The 17,580-nt window shown below is 35.8% G+C and overlaps 1 long non-coding RNA gene across 1 annotated transcript in view; it reads right to left on the bottom strand.

Moving 5' to 3' along the window:
* Positions 1 to 209: 209 nt before the first annotated feature.
* The window catches only part of LOC108531920 (uncharacterized), a 34,106-nt gene continuing 16,735 nt past the window's right edge, over positions 210 to 17,580 (bottom strand). Inside the window, exons 3-4 of the long non-coding RNA XR_001886313.1 lie at positions 11,525 to 11,686; positions 210 to 289 (exon numbers count right to left, since the gene is read on the bottom strand). This is a non-coding gene — a long non-coding RNA (uncharacterized LOC108531920). The remainder of the gene's footprint in view (positions 290 to 11,524; positions 11,687 to 17,580) is intronic.

Genomic DNA, 17,580 nt, shown 5'->3' with positions numbered 1-17,580 from the left:
TGCCCAAGCTGAAGTGCAGTGGCGTGAACTCGGCTTAGCGCAACCTCCGACTCCTGGGTTCAAGTGATTCTCTTGCCTTAGTCTCCTGAGAAGCTGGGATTACAGGCTCATACCACCACTCCTGGCTTTTTTTTTTTTTTTTTTTTTGTACTTTTAGTGGAGACCGGGTGTCGCCACGTTGGCCAGTCTGGTCTCGAACTCCTGACCTCCGGTGATCTGCTCGCCTTGGCCTCCCAAAGTGCTGGGATTACAGGCATAAAGTAAGTCACTTTTGTCCGCAGAAATGAATCTGGAATGAGTAGGAAAGGAAGAAAATAGTATCAGCTGTGGCCTCCTGACTAGCTATAGCAGCAGGAGCTGTAGTTCCTTTCACTAACCTTACTAAGTTTTATTAGAAAAAGAAACAAGCTTGAAACCTGGAGGAGCTGTTCTCAGATGAAGTTTATTTATTACCTAAAGTAAGTAGATCCAAGTCGCACAAAGAGTGGTCACTAGTGAATCCTATGTTGCATTACTCAGAGTTTTCTTTAGGATTGAAACTTTTATTACCCCAGCTGCCAGGAAGCTTTGGCTGCTGAAGACCTGCAGATGAATCTTTCCCAAAAACATGCCCTCAGTTGGAGTCCACTGACGGGTTGATGTGGCAGTAAAAAGCCTAGTGTCCTTGCTTTAATTGGGGACAGCTCTGACGGGGCACCAAAGCTCTATAGCACCCCACTGGATTGTCTGAATCTTTGCTGCAACTGCCGCTGCTTCCTGTGCTCAACCTGACTCCCCTCAGACACTGACAGATGCTGTTCTGGGAGCACTCCCCAGTACACTTCCTGCATGCGAATCTCAGATGCTCAAAGTCTGTTGTCTGGAGAAGCTGACCTAGACAGGATTCCTTCAAATCACCAGGATTCATTTAATGTAAATAACTTTAAAGGAGTTTTGCACCAAAATGGTAAAAAGTAAATCTGTTGCATAAACATGTTTTTCTCCTTGTATATTTTCTTATTTTAGTTGCTTCTTCATTACTTTTAATTTCTGTTTCTCTTTATTTTCCTTTTGCCAACTTCAGTTAATATCATGGAAAAAATAAAGGTGAGGAAGATTGTTTTTTTTCTTGGCCTTACTACTCACCAATCCTCTGAACTTGGATGAATTCAGTTTTTCTGGGTAAGAGTTGATTCATTTGTTAATTGAGAGGATTATACCAGGCGACTGATCTTTAAAACATCTTGCAACTGTGAAAGTTAAATATTTTCCTTTCATCAATCTTTGTATTTGAAATCACATTGCAATTTGGGTCGCAGAATTGCTGAAAGCGGAGGAAAACTAATGAAGAAATGTGTAAATCTTACAGGATAAGGTCCTAGTCATTCTAAAAATAGGTGCAAGTTTCATGAACACGGTTTGATAATGCTGAGACGATGCTAATGAGACAGACAAGCTTCCCCATGGCAGATGACTTGCAACAAACAGATCTTGTAACACTGATGCAAATAATTCATTACATTCTTCAAGCAGCTGCAGTATTTGTGACTTAAGAATTTGTAGACATGATTGAATTAATGATTCCTTCATTCAGCAATTATTCATTGAGTGCCTATTTTGTGCCCAGACTATACTAGGCCCTGGGGATATAGCGATTAATAAGATAAGATCCCAGTTCTTCAACAGCTCAGTCTAGTGGGAAAAAGAGGCATATACACAAATATTACAGTGCATAAGATCTGCTATAACAGAGGGTAAGCAGAATGTTGCTGATGGATTTTGTAATGATCTTATGCGGACAGGATACTTTTCTTCTATGAGGATTTACTGTCCATCAGTTTGAGTGTGTCTGCATTTTAATAAAGGCGATCTGATCACTCTATCCTAAGTCAGCAAGGCACCCCCTTGAAACCAACAATTGTCTTTATTCACATCAGCTCTGCAGTTCTACTGGGACATCATAAGTCCCTTCTTTTTATAGCAGACCTTCTCCAACTTCTATTTTAGCTTAAATATCACACAAACAATTCTTTCTGAGGACAAGCAAGGGAAAGGCCACTCATTGAAAACAGCGTTTTTTAGACTAGAATTATGATTCCAGGCCGCATACCTCCCAGGCAGCTCAAAGTGGCGAAGGGAAAGGTTGCAGAAGTGAAAGGAAAGAGAGAACTAAGGAAAAAGAAAGACTATAAAGAAAACGAGGGATTATTTTATGGCTAGAGATAAGTAATGTGTCGTATACGTTGTCAGTTTACACAACACCTGCATTTTATCCTTCCTCTTTTTAACCAATGCACAATGTTGTGCTCACTGTTAGCTAAAAAGCAGAAGTTGCCTGAAGTCAATAGTTTTTTCTACCATTTCCTAAATTCTGACCTCACTGGTGAGCTCCTGCTAGTGACTTGAACTGGTGGTAACTGATAGGTTTGTATCCCTGTAAAAAAGAAGGAGCTTCTGGCAAACTGAGGAGTGCCTTTGAGAAGGAGGGAAGGGAGCTCATCCTAGACTGTAGGGTAATAGAGGTGCATGTGTCTCAGGGTAGCAAAAAAACATGATATGTCTTTTGAACAGGGACAATTTTATGAGTTAAACCTGATGCAAAAATGTAATTAAAATTAATTCATGTTTTGAAATATTTATTAATGGACTAATCAACTGGCTTTATAATATTGTTTGGCCTCTCAAATAGTGTCATTCAGTAATTTTTTTCATATCTAAAATCTTTCTAAAATTAAAATAATATATATCATGTATATTAAAGTCAACTTAAAATATTTCATATGAATTATCTGAATATAAAAATTAAATTATGCAGAATAGTTGTTCTTGTTATATACTCATACACTTTATTCCATTTCTGTCTCTAATCCTGAGTCACTGGCATTTTTCCAAAAATACATTTTAATTGATTATTATTAATTACTTAAAAAATCTCCTGTAGTCATAAATTCAAGTGATCTTTCTATATACTGTAATACATTCAATGGAGGAAATACTCTCCCTACAGGTACTGAGGTACACACAAGTGTAGAGAGCATTCTGCTAAATGGAGGTTATTGCCAATTCTAACTCTTTCCATTTTGAAATGTATAATTTTTCAGAACAAATATTTTCACAGGCTGTCTTTCTGCCTCCATTCAAAAACCTTTTTTTTTTCAAAATATATTTTTAACGATAGGATGTGTCAAATTAAGTTTCCACTACTTATAATTCATCTAAATGTTTTGTCAAATTCACATCTATAATATCCTAGACAATCTGAATTTTATTCCACTTTGTGCAGCATGTAAATTTTTAAAATCAAAACTCATTTTCATGAATTGATGTATCCATCAAAACTCATTTTCATGAATTGATGTATCGCCAATCACAAAACAAAATTTTAAAAATTAAATTGAGTTCACTATTTGTGTTCTCTTAATGTGTTCAGTTCCTCCTTTGCTTTTGTGGAATACATTTGAATGGCTTTCTCCTTGTAAGCTTTTGTTCAATCATTAGAGTTTGCTAAAACTTCAAAATTGGAGATCATTGGTGAGCCACTTGTTGAATAATTGGATTAAGTTTTGCCAGTTGACTCTGAAGAAAATACAACTAAAATTTAGAAGTCCCACTGATATGGGTTAGATTTATGTCCCTGCCCAAATCTTATTTCAAATTGTAATACCTAATGCTGGAGGAGGGGCCTGGTGGGAGGTGACTGGATTATGGGGGCAGATTCCCACTTCCTGGTTTTCTGATAGTGAGTTCTCATGAAATCTGGTTGTTTAAAAGTGTGTGGCACCTCCCGCCACTTCTTTTCCTCCAGCTCAGGCCATGTAAGATGTGCCTGCTTCTCCTTTGCCTTCTGCCATAATTGTGACTTTCTTGAGGTTCCCCCAGCCATGCTTACTGCACATTCTGTGGAACTGTCAGCTAATTAAATCTCTAATCTTTATAAGTTAACCACTTTCAGGTATTTCTTTATAGCAGTGTGAGAATGGACTAAAACACTGTATAAAAGCATTTAATGCCGTTGCAAGAAAACTAGAATGAATTACAAAGTAGTTGTTCAAATGTTCCAACATCCTAAAATCTGATTGATGCTAGCCAGCAGAGAGGGGAACCTTCAACCTCTTCGAAGTTCACTTCCACATCATAAAGTCCTGTGTTTAGCTCAATTTTTTGTCCTTAATAAATTATGCTCTCCCCAAATTGGAATTCACATAATTCTAAAACCAATAAGTGAATCTCTAATTTTGCACTTTTTAAAGGAATTTATAATAACATTAAAACAATGCAGTATTTTAATCTTTAACTGAATAAACTTCCAAAGTTCCCCAACGGCTCCCCACTCCTTCATGTTAGAATCTGTGACTTACAATTAACGCCAAGAGAAAAAGGAAGAACTTCTCAGTTCTAGTCTACGATAGTCACTTCTGGTATCCTTAGAATCCAGCTACGCATGGCTCTGCCTACATGCCTTGTGTGTGTGAATCCCAGGCCACAGCTAGAGACAGCTAGTGGTGCACTGGAGTCAGAGCCTACCAGCCTGTTAGGAATGATTGTGAGCATCTCTTCCCAATTCCACATTCAGTGACTTTAATTTGGTAGCTTGAAATTGTTCATGGTAGAAATATTTACATGCAGAAATTAGCAAATGCTACAAGTCATATTTCCCAACCTCACTCCTCTACCCTTAGAGCTAGTCGTTAAACATTTACCAGCACTCTACTGTAGGAAGCACACAGCCTTCCTGGCACAGCATGCAGCTATTCCTGTCTGAGGATTCCCATTTAAAAATGGCTCTGCAATAGAGTGGCTCATGGTAAGGGCAAACCACAAAGCCAGGTTTGGCTAGGACAATCTTGTGCTAGAGTCCTGTTCTGTGTAGCATTTGAACCTGAAATAGGCACTTTTGTAATAATGGATGGAATACAAATAATACAATTAATGGTGGCATTAAAATGAATCAGGATGGGTTTGGTAGAACTCCACTGTCTACTTCCAGCTTCTGCCATGATTTTGCCTACTAGTATATAAAATATATGCTGAGATCAGGATTTTCTCTTAACACACAGGGAAATAAAAAAGATGACCTTACAACTCCCAATTCTATTTTTCAGACCCCTCTCACACACAATATAATTTTTATTTCTCTTTCAGCTACAGTATGTTAAGTGCTTGCCAATGATAAAGTGAAATGTACTCACACGTGAGCAGGCTTAGGTTCAGCTGACTTCATCTGGTTTGGATGGTGGGAAAAGTTCCACACTGCTGCCCCTGCTGGACACTTAGTGTAATAGAGTCCCATGTAACCAACTAGCAATTCAGGTAGGAAGTGAATCAGAATGAAGTGAGTGCCCCTGTATCTTATTTCTTAGAAATTATCCCAGTAAAAAAAAAAAAAAAAAAAAACATATTTTGCAGCTTCACCAAAATGGAGTTTTTCAAAGGGCTAAAACTCAGCTTTTTAGTGATTGGGAGCCAGCAGTGTTTGCCATCATAATTAGGTGTTATGTGTATAATTTACAATTGTTCTATTACATAGCCAAATATTTTCATATCCTACTAGGTTTTGGGGGATGAGCTCAAAATAATATTTTCATCAAGTACACACTAGTCACTATGACCCTAACTTCAGCTAAATAGATAGTAATTAATTAAAATGTATGTAGAATATCTAAAGAATAATCAGGTATTTAAAATGAAGTAAAACAAAGGTACATTGGTTTTCTATAACTGTTGTAATGAATTAGCACAAACATTGGTTTTCTATAACTGTTGTAATGAATTAGCACAAATTTAGTGGCTTAAAACAATATAGATGTATTCTTTTACAGTTTTATAGGTTGGAAGATCTGACAAGGGCTAAAATCAAGGTGTCAGCAGGGCTGTGTTACTTCCCAGAGGCTCTGGGAGAAAAATAATTATCTTGCCTTTTCCAGCTTCTAGAGACTTCTTGCATTTCTTGGCTCATGGTCCCCTTCCTCCAGCTTCAAAGCTAGCAAGGTTGTGTCTCTCTGGACATTCCTTCATAGTTACATCTCCCTCTTCTGACCACACCTTAAAAAGATAATCTAATTTTAAGGATCCATTTTAAGGACACACCTGAGTAATCCAGGACAATCTCGTCATGCCATGGTCCTTATTAATCCCATCGTGAAATGCCCTGTCAGATAACATAGTCACAGCTTCCTGTGATTAGGCTGTGAATGTCTTTGAGGGGGCTGTCATTCTCTCTACCACACAAGCAATATGGTCTCAGCAAAGAATATATAAAGTCCCCAAAAAAGGCTGCAGAGCTCAATCTTCTGTCACTGCTCTGAAAAGATAGATAAAAAATGACCAAATTTGGAATAACTTTTAGAAACATCAGTCAAAAATGTGGGTGTCAGTGTTGATTTTTTTTGGTTTTTTTGTTTGTTTGTTTGTTTTTTTAAAATTTTTCCTACATGTATCAGCTATTCCTTTCCCATATAATATCCAGATGAGATACTAGCCCCACACAAGACCAAATACTGGATAATTTCTTCATTACTATAATTCCTTGAAACTTTTGTTCATGGTGGCCAGATATCTATTGTTTGGTTAGGAATTAATTTTGTAATTGTTTTTAAAAAAGAGTTTGCTGTCCAAGGCGACACATGTGGCTCAGGTGCATTTCAACAGCTCTGCTGTTAGTTTCTCTAATTAGAGCCAGGGTTCTGGATGCACATGTAATTTTTTTTTTTCCTAAAGGCTTCATGCCCACTTAATTAAATGAAAGAAATAATCACAGAATGGAACTCCTTTCGATCTTGGCCAAATACTGTGTAAATTTTAATCCAAAGTTTACTTCAAAGATAAATATAAAGAGAAATATATATGTGATACAATTTTATTTTAAATTTTAATAATAAACTTTGGCAAAATTTAAAGTCAAATAGATGTGATTGACCATTTACATATAAATACATATTTTTGTTTAGTATTCATACATAAATAAACATGAATCTCCACAAATTAAGGCATATACAATTTTAGAAAAAAGTTTCTCAAGGGCAAAACTTCTTAAAATTGTCTTATATAATCATTAGTAAGAAAGCAAAGAATATTTTAAAAATAGAAGTTAATCAACACAACTGAACATAAGGGAATAATCCCTGATATGGATGTGAGAAATGCAGAAAATTGAGTGAATTCATGAAGGGAAAACAATCTATAAAAGCATGAGATAAATTCAGTTGAACATACTAATCAATTTTACTCTCTGAAGACGTAATTCTGCTATCACCATCTTGAAATATCTAGAGCAAAAGGCTTTTGAAATTATAAACTTCCAATAAAATAAAATAAAAGAGATACAAAATGGTCATTTAAAATTAAAATTTAATATGTATTTTGTTACTTATAAATAGTTTGTTTTTTATTTTGAAAATTCTACATCCTCATATTAGTTTTTTAAGGGCTGCTGTACCAAATTACTACAAACTGGGTTGCTTAAAACAACAGAAATTCTTTCTTCCACAATTCTGGGTGCTAAAAGTCAGAAATCAAGGTATAGGCCGAGCTCATTTTGAAACTTCTGTGGAAGAATGCTTCCTTGCCTCTTCTATCTTCTAGTAGCCTAGATTTTCCTTGGCTTGTGGCAGCAAAACTCCAGTCTCTTCTTGTCTCCACATGGTCACGCTCCCTCTGTCTCTCTCTGTTTCCTTTTATAGGGATACTTATCATATTAGATTAAGGGTTAACCCTACTACAGTGTGACATCATTTAACTGATTACATCTGCAATGATCCTATTTCCAATTAAGGTCACATTCTAAGGTGCTGGAACTTACCAACATATCTTTCTTAGAGGGACACAATTCAACCCTATCAATATCCCATTATATAAAAATACTGGTTCTCTTACAAGACTAAAGGAAATGAAACTGGTGTGGATGTTTCTATCTCATTTTTTAGTAGAACAAGAATTAGTCTAAATTACTACATGTTCATACTGGCTCAATCATTCAGTTTTTTCCTAATTACATTAAAATTATTTGGATGTGGTGTCAGGGAACTGATAAAACTGAATATATTTTATAGCTCGTGTTAAGATTAACATGTACTATTTAGTCAATAATGGAATGAAGATATTGATAATATGGGCTAGGTTCTAGACTTTATTTTCTGTTCTCAAATCCCAGTTCTGAATAAGCAACTATCATCTCTCTTAGTGTACTTGCATAAGAAATTAAACTAATAGGGTTGGGTGTGGTGGCTCACGGCTATAATTCTAGCACTTTGGGAGGCTGAGGCAGGAAGATTGCTTGAGGCCAGGAGTTCGAGACCAACCTGGTTAACATAGAGAGACCCTGTCTCTATTAACAACAAAAAAAGAAGAAATTAAAGTAATAGGCAGGTTTTTAGTGCCATCCAATCTGCTTCACGAACCTGATGATACACTAAATTTTATGAAAATTACATATGTGCATGGGGTTGTCTCACATATTTTATGGAACAAGGCAGAGTATGAGTGAGTGAATAAAATGCATATACATGTTGAAAAGTCATCTTTCTTAATTTAAGCAATAATAAGGTATGATAGATTTCTATTAGAGAAAACTAGACCAATATGTGACTATTATTCTGTTTTTTTTGCTTTGTTTTTTTGAAACTCACACATACAGCAATACAACTGAATTAAAAACTTGTCTATGCAGAAATATTATAAGTAGTCACCAACCAAAGTTTATAGAGAGTTTCAGAGAAAAAAAGCCCATTTATTTTTCTTTTCTCATCCAGGGCATTTTATAGCATGGCGGAAATAATTGATTTGTGGGTTTATTTTATTATTATTTTTTTAAGAGATGGCTCTGTCACCCAGCCTGGAGTGCAGTGGCACAATCATAGCTCATTGCAGCCTGGAACCCTGGGCTCAAGGGATCCTTCCACTTCAGCTTCCCAAGTCTCTGGGAGTACAGGTGTGTGCCACTGCACTGGCTAATTTCTACAAATTTTGTGCAGAGATGGAGTCTCATCATGTTATCCAGGCTGGTCTTAAACTCCTGGCTTCAAGATATCCTCCCTTCTCTGGCCTCCCAAAGTACTGCGATTGTAAGTGTGAGCCACTGCGCCTGGTGTCACCATTTAAATTGTACAATTTTCTACTAATTTGTAAAATACATTTTTCTTTAAGTTGCTACAAATAAATACATTAAATAAGTAAATAGGCTCCTTAACTCATTATTAAATGAGTTAGGCTCCCTAACCTATTATGAAATAAATAATAGGCCCAGTATGTTTCCAAGGATTATATGACAAGATAGGAACCCTAGCACTCAGTCTCCTTAGGCACACTATACAACTGTTTTTCTGAGGTATTACCACTTACCAAGGGTACTGTGATAGTGTGGTATGTGGTCAGAATGAAACATTCTGGTTTGCCTGGTACAGTCCAGTGAACACCTGTTATGTTCACTTCTGCAGCACTTGTCCTGAATTGCTTATTTTATAATGAGGCATGAATTACAAATAAACGCATGAAAATAAACCAGAATAAGTTTGGTAGACTTTCATGTTATAATTCCACCTTCTGCCAAAGTCGTGTAATCTAGGGCACAAAGCTCATAAATAGCAATTAAAGTTCTCTTTTAACATGGGACTAAATTTTAAAAAAACGAGATAACCAGCAATAACTCATTACTATTTCCTGATTCCTCCCAGATACAGCGCATAGTCTTTTTCAAGGAGAATATGCCAGTGTTTTGACTGATGCCAAAATAAAATGCACTTAGAGTTAAAAGGTCAGTTAACTCTTTTGACAATGGATGGTGGTAGGAAAAGAATTCCACACTACTGCAGTAATGATGAATAGTTTTAGTTTTTTTTCTCATCAAAATATCGGTGTGTCACATAGAAACTCATGGGCATAGTAAATCAACTTTGCATTTCCATTTCAGCAAGAAAATATTTTGAAAACTGGGACTTTGTTTTTTCCATTAGCAGGAAAGGGATACTTTTTAAGGTAAAAACTCACAGTATGATCCACTTGGTTATGCCTAATTTTGTCAGTGAGTTTCAATCATCTAACAAAAAATGAAGAAACAAAAGGACCATATAAAATGGCATACAATGACATATCAGCAGAATTTGAAGCAATCAGACAGCGTGAGGGACCCCCAAGGGAGAATAAAGCTATTTGGCTGCTTGACTAATTATATGCGCTAATAGATTTCCATTGGGCCCTCTGGTTTTTAAGAGTTCATTTAATTGCTGGATCAAATTAGATGTATTTCCAGGCTCTTCTCACGGCCGGGGCATATATGCAGAAATAGAGTAAAATCAGGGTTCAGAAAACTTGAATTCAGACTTTTCCACTTTCCAGTAGCCTTTGAATATTCTGATTCTCACTTTCATTATCAATAAAATGGAGATAGTAATAATTTAACCCCCAAAACTGATTTAAGGATAACTCTAAGAAAGATAATTATTGTCTGTAAATAATTATACAAATACAAATATTACTATTAATCTGAATTGACTTGAACTGTCCAGCAATTCTTCACAGCAATAGCATCGCGTTTAATTTACTCCCTTAACATGTAAATAAGTTTCTTTGCCTTACAGATCACAAAAAAAGTTTGTTTTCCTTTAAAAATACAAACAAATTTTCCTACTATTTTTTTAACCTAGTCCTTAAAAAGTTTTGTTTCGTAGATAATGCTTAATATATATAATCAGATTTGCTGCCTGGGAATTCTGAGTCAGTAAACATCTTGTGTTTGACTTCTACAACCAAACTTATTGAAGAATCACCACTAATAAAATTGATCGCTAACCTCATTTGGTCCTGTTATCTAAATCACCCCAGCTTTAGCTGTGATGTGAATAAATGTCATTTGATTGTATGTGATTTTTATATGAAGATGTTAACATTCATTTAATTGCATTTTTCTGTTTCTCCTCTAGTAAAGAAATTTTCTTCGAGGCAGAACTATGACATCTCTTGTCATTTATTTTGATGTGACTATCCCTTAAATCTCAATATACTTTGAAAGATTGATAATCAGAAGAAATTCATATGAGAGATCTCTTTGCAAGTAGTATGCAATGATTGAACTTTCCTCATATTGAAATGGGATATAGTTCCCTTGACCCCTTCATGGACTTGCAAAGGGGTTGGCTCATTTACTCAGCTTATAGCTGTCAACTCCTTGCAGGAGGGGGAGCACACAGGTGAGTGGGTGCAGAGGCCAGGATGAGAGCTTCAGGGCAATTTGCAAGAGCAGAACTTTTTGTGGGCCCGTGGTAGCATCTAGGGGTTGCCATGACCCCTGAAGCCCCAGAGGGCATGTGTTAAGTGTGCCCTTTTAGCTTTGCCATCTGTACATGGCTTAAGTGTTAAACAGCTCAGTGGAGGGTCAGTGTGGCAGCCTCTTGCACCTGCATCTGGCATCCAGGAAGAATCAAGTCACCCAAACGAATCGAAGGGTGGTATATGTGGAGGATTTTATTGAGCTGTGGAAGTGACTGTCAACAGGATGGGGAGCTGGAAAGGGGATGGAGTGGGAAGGTGGTCTTCCCATGGAGTTAGACTGTACCTGGCTGAACTCTTCCCTGAGGTCAAGCCATTCCTCTGAAGTCAAGCTGCTTCTCTCTGATGCCTGGCTGCTCCTTCTCTTCTCTCCTTCTTTGCTGCTTGCCACTCTGCCAGTAGGGCCTGGGGCTTTTATGGGTACACGGTGGGGCAGGCTAGCATGGTTCTAGAAAAACAACATTCAGGTGGGAAAACAACAATGCATGTTCTCACTTTGGGCCATGGGTCCAGGCTTGAGGCAGTAGCCCTCACTGGGGACTGCCCTCTTCTACACCTTATTTCTCTACCTCCTGTCCATATCAACATAGCATATAAGATCACTAGATATTACTGTATAAACATGATTGGTAAAGAGGTGATAAGTATGACAATATATAAATGAAGACAGAATTAACCATAGATTTATGGTTATTAGTGTATTGAATTTATAATGGTGTTCCACATCTTCTTTTATGTACGTATTTTCCAGACTTATGGAAATTTATGATTAAGTGACACAGAATTTAAAATTAATTTCTCATAATTTTCTCAAAGTACCAGTATGTGCCAGGTTTCATTAGCAAGGTGAAATGGAATTCAGGGACATCATTTTAAAAATGTAAATAATTGTTGTCTATTTATCTAGGTAAAAGCTTCATGGGCCACTTAATTTTTTCCCCCATTGTACCTATGGCCTTTGTTAAAATGCTACTGTTCCAAATAAAAAAATAGATATATATGAGTTACGAATTCCTCATGCAAATTTGTAACCTAGTATGACTCGTGAGCTCATAATGAATTACATTATTGGAAGGAGCATTTTGTTATGGAACATGGTTTTTACTTGCACACTTATTTCTGTTCATTAAAAGAAGGAGAACATCATAATGAATAAAATATTTGTATTCCATTTAGTACATCTACTACTGAGGTGCCAATACTGACCATAAATTGAACTCATGCTTTCCCACATCTATGCTGATATCCACTGAACAGTCATCTAAAAATTATTGAGAAACAAAAGGTTGTTCTCCAGAGGCTGTGAACATCTGTATATCTTTCTGTAACTAAACACTATTCACTTTAGAAAGCAGAGAAACATGAACAGATGGAATTTGACCTTTTGTGGCATATGGATAAAATAAATCTAATTTACTTTGCGTTAAATATCATTCTGTAATTATAAAAAAATGCACTTTTTTAGGAATGAAACTAACTAGAAAGGATTTTTTAAAGGTATGGGAAATTATGTTGCCTTGAAGTCAAACATTTGTGTAGAATAATAAGTACATATCCTAATATGTATGGTAATATCTCACTGACCTGATGCCGTGAGGAACTAAGTAATTATACCTTAGTATGTTTTCAAATTCTGAATTTTGTCACTTTAAACACCATTTAAAAATGTTACCTATACTTTAGAATTCTTTCTAACATATGTTATGTGCTTCTCAGCCTAGGGAAAAAAATTGTATTACCTTTTATACTACCAAAAATTAAAAACAAACAACAAAATGAGTGACTGAAAATTTTGGGTTAGGGAGAATTTTCAATTCATCAAAAAATATAAGAAATATATAAAAATATAAATAATATATTGCAAAATAATTGAAGATTATTACTAAAATTACCATTCTTAATGTGAAAACTAAGTGTAATTAAAATGATCAAAATTGTTAGACTTCTCCTCCTTAAGTTCGGTTAGAAAATATCAGCTAATTACAATGATGAAATTAGAAGGGTTGAGAAGAATAGCCAGTTATTTCTAAATTTATTTTAATATTATCTCCACTGATTTTCCGCACTTGCAGGATCAGTGGAAAGATGGGTATTAGGGAAAGTTGGTATGAATAGCAATGTTGGTAAAGGAAGGGTAGCAAGTAGTAATGTCAAATGCTCTCAAGTCTCTTAAAGAAATTTGAGACATCATTACACTCATAATTAATCAGTAATTACTTCACAAAGTCAATTTATAGTTAAAATCATCACCACTATCATCATCATCATCAACACTTAAGAGATGAGATAATTCATGTTAAGTGCCAATTAAATGGACTACAGGGGTTCTTGAAACGCTTTTTGAATTAGGTGAGACTTAATTTGACCCATAAGTTAAAAAAGGACTTAGAGAAATAGAAAGGAAGGTAGGCAGTGTCTTTCAACTGAACATTGGTGTGAGCAATAATGCTAAAACATGCATTTCTCTATTTGGGGGAATGTGTGCAGCTTATTTCTCATAAATAAAAAAGACTGTGCTGACTTAGAACTGAGTTGAGTAAAAACATTATATTTACATAGCTATTAATGCAGTGCCTCAATTTGCATATCATTTGTGCATGATTACCATACCTGTCAATCAGTTCTGGACACAAGCCAGTAAAGTGGCAAACATTCAGGCTTAAATTACAGTAAGAAGAAAAAAAAACAAACAAATGTGGCTTTAAAATGCCTATATACCTCTTCTTAGTGAGAGAGTATGTGGATTTGGTTATAATTATGAATGAATCCTTTCAATATTTTATGAGCAATAGAGTTATCAATCACATAATTTAAAATAAAACAACATCAGGCCAGCCGTGGTGGCTCACGCCTGTCATCCCAGCAATTTGGGAGGCCGAGGTGGGCAGATCATGTGAGATCAGGAGTTCCAGACCAGTCTGGCCAACGTGGTGAAACCCCGTCTCTACTAAAAATAAAAAAATTAGCCAAGCATGGTGGCAGATACCTGTAATCCCAGCTACTCAGGAGCCTGAGGCAGGAGAATCTCTTAAACCCGGGGAGGTGGAGGTTGCAGTGAGCCAAGATAGTGGCATTGTACTCCAGCCTGGGCGACAACAGCAGAACTCCTTCTCAAATGTAAATAAATAAACAAATAAAAATAAATGATGAAAATAAAACATCTTTCAATTAAATTTTAGATTGCAGTACAATCTACATAAAATATGAGTTTTAGTGAGAAAAATTATTCTTGGAGTCTAGGTAAGTACTCTGTTTTCTTTTAAAGTGTTTTGTGTAATGATTTTAAAATTACAGTATCATAGAGCTACTCATTTATGATTAATAGGAGATTAATCATGATTAATAGGAAATTATTTATTGCTTAGTGGTAAAAAACTTGAGCTCTGGAGATGCACTTGGATCCAAATCTCAGTTCTTCTATTTACTCCTCTTTGAACTTGGTGAAATTTGTTTCCTCATTGATAAAATGAGGATGATAAAATTTGTTTCCTCATTAATAAAAAGAGGAGAGAGAATGAGAATTATTCCAACCCTGTCTAGCTCAAGTCCACAGAAACCAGGAGTAATTAGATATGTTTGCATTTAGTCCAAGGCAGTAGGCTTTATTTTCCTGTAAAGATATCAAACTTTCTTGAATGAATGAGAATAACCTGTCTTCAATTTTTAAAGTTTTTTGAAACTTATTCTCTTTAGGTTTGTGTGTGTGTGTGTGTGCACGTGTGCGTGTGTGTGTGTGAATTAACAGGTTAATGCTTTTAATGTACTTAGTACTGTGCCTGACTCAGTAAGAGCTCAGTGAATGTTAGCTACAGACACCATTCATTCTTTACGTCTTAATAGCACACTCTGTATATTATGTATATTTGCTATTAGCATAGTTGAAAGTATGGGACATACGAGAAATTTGGCACCATCCTAGATGTGCTACTAATTGATTGAATTAGTCACTAGCCTCCCTAGCCTTCAGTTCTAGCTTCCCCCCACAAATTCCTTCCAATACTTCTGAGGTTACTCCTAGCTCCCTTTCAGAATTCTTCTTGCACTAGTTGTGTTACAGGCTTAACCTTTAAACTTCTTTGCATTTTTAAAAATAAGATATTTGAAAACAGAGACTGTATTTGTTACTTAGGTCAGCACCTTTTTTTCTTATCTCTTTCAGTGAGGCTTGGTCAAACGTTTGCCAGACAATTAGATATGCATGTCATAAAACACCCAATTTTTTAAGTGTTTTGAAACATTGTTAAACGACTCTTAAGAAATGTTACATATTTCCGTCAGGGAAATGTAAACATGGACAATATTTTAAGTCTAATGGTTTTAGAAGCTTTTGTTCTTCTGAGAAAGCCCTTCACTAAGATGCAATAGACATTACAAAGGTGCTACCTGAGAAGCTAAGTACATTGTAAACGCTCTGGGCATCCATTTCCCCATCTTCACTATAAAGACATTGAATTACATTAATGTGCATATCCACTTAACAGAAATTCAGTGTTATGTGTAAAGAGTATCTATGTCTATGTATTTATGTATGTATGTGTGTGTATCTGGCCAATATACTGTACTAAAACAAGTCAAAAAATAACCCTTACATCTGTACAAGAACAGATTTTCTTTTGTAGTTAGGTAAAAGAAGAAAGTTATTTATCATGCAATGATGCAACATTTGATTTATCAGGGCCTGAGTCAATAGGCAGGCCACAGTCTATTTCCTAAGAACAGAAATTACGTGAGAGAGAAAAAGAGAGAGAGAGAGAATGAGAAATATTCCAACCCTATCTAGCTCAATTCCTCTGAAACCAGGAGTTAGATACGTTTGCATTTATTCCAAGACAGCAGGCTTTATTTTCCTGTAAACATATCAGACTTTCTTGAATGAATGAGAATAACCTGTCTTCAATAGGAAGCAGAGCCATAAAAAAACCTCAGAAACTTCATAGGTTTCTGAGTGGATAGTTTTTAATCATATAGGTCTGTGGCTATGTGATGAAACACTTGCTTCCACTTGTCTGGTAATCTCTTTTGTTTCAGTCTTTTCAGCAGGATTGTTTGCTTGCCTTCCTCTTGGCTGGCTGTCCAGTCTTTTACCAGTATGACTACACAACTTGCTTTCCCTCCAATTGTTCTGTTCTGAGTTACTCAGCTGATCTTGCTTATCTTGAATCTCAGTAAACCTGGGTCCAGATGCCAATTCCCTGTCGTGGATTCTGGGTATATTTTCTGGAATTCTGGATATATAGCACATATTTTAACAGGATAAACATAACAATTTTAAAACTAGGACAGAAGTAACTAATACTTTGGAGAAAAGGTAGATGAAACAGTTTGCCTTTCATCACAATTAATTCTGTTAAGTTGAAAAAAATAATTACCAGTTTGGTGAAGGAAATGTAACATGGTGGTTTGGCTTCCAATCAGGCAGTTAAAAATTTTTCAGCTAATAAGTAAAACTGTGAAATTAAAACGAAAAATACCTCAAACTTGACAAGGATTGGGAAATGTTAATAGTAACATTCAAATCTGTAATCAGTAGGAGGGTAAAAATCAAAGGGCTATTCAATCATTATTAAAGAAATAGTTCATGAATTTATTATAGACTAATCTCATTTTCATTTCTGATTGGTAGTTTAAGGCAAGTTATACATACTAATGTGAGCCATCCTTTTAACATAGTAATTCATGAACTTTTGAATGGTTGTCCTCCTCCACTGAGTGTACACACAGCTTTGGAAGGAACACATAGAGAGCAGGTGAGGGAGAGAGAATATCTGTAGTGTCTACTAGAGCAATGGAGCTGATTGAGGCAAGAGATAGGATGGTAACAGCCTGACAGCCCTCACAGCCCTGTCATGATATCTTTGTGGATAAGATGCAGAAGCACACTGGATGCTAGTACAGTACAGTGAATTGAGGGACAGGTGATTGCTGATTAATGGATCATTGTCTATGATGATAAGGTTTTGAACAATATGTTTCAGAGCTCTGTTCCTTTAAAAATGTCTCAACAGTTTTATCAATGGCTTTTCGGCACACAGAGAAGTCATGATCATTTTATTTGTGAGTGACACAAATCTAGATTGGTAGGTAATACATTGGATGCAAAATTTTGATTCTAAGCTCTTGCTAAGTTGGAAGAATGGCCTGAATCAAACAAAAAAGAAATTAATGGATAATATAAAGTTCTACTTCTACACTTTTAAACAATTCAAATGACAAAACGAACAGAACCTCCAGATAAAATAAAATTAAAATCAATGAATTAATGTCATTTGATGTAAAAATATTTTGGAGGACCTGCATATCTCTAAGATTGACACAAATTAATATGATCCATAACTAACACAA

Source organism: Rhinopithecus bieti, unplaced genomic scaffold (assembly GCF_001698545.2).
Source record: "Rhinopithecus bieti isolate Rb0 unplaced genomic scaffold, ASM169854v2 scaffold_566, whole genome shotgun sequence".
NCBI classification, from domain to species: domain Eukaryota; kingdom Metazoa; phylum Chordata; class Mammalia; order Primates; family Cercopithecidae; genus Rhinopithecus; species Rhinopithecus bieti.
This window is presented reverse-complemented; position numbering and strand designations above follow the sequence as displayed.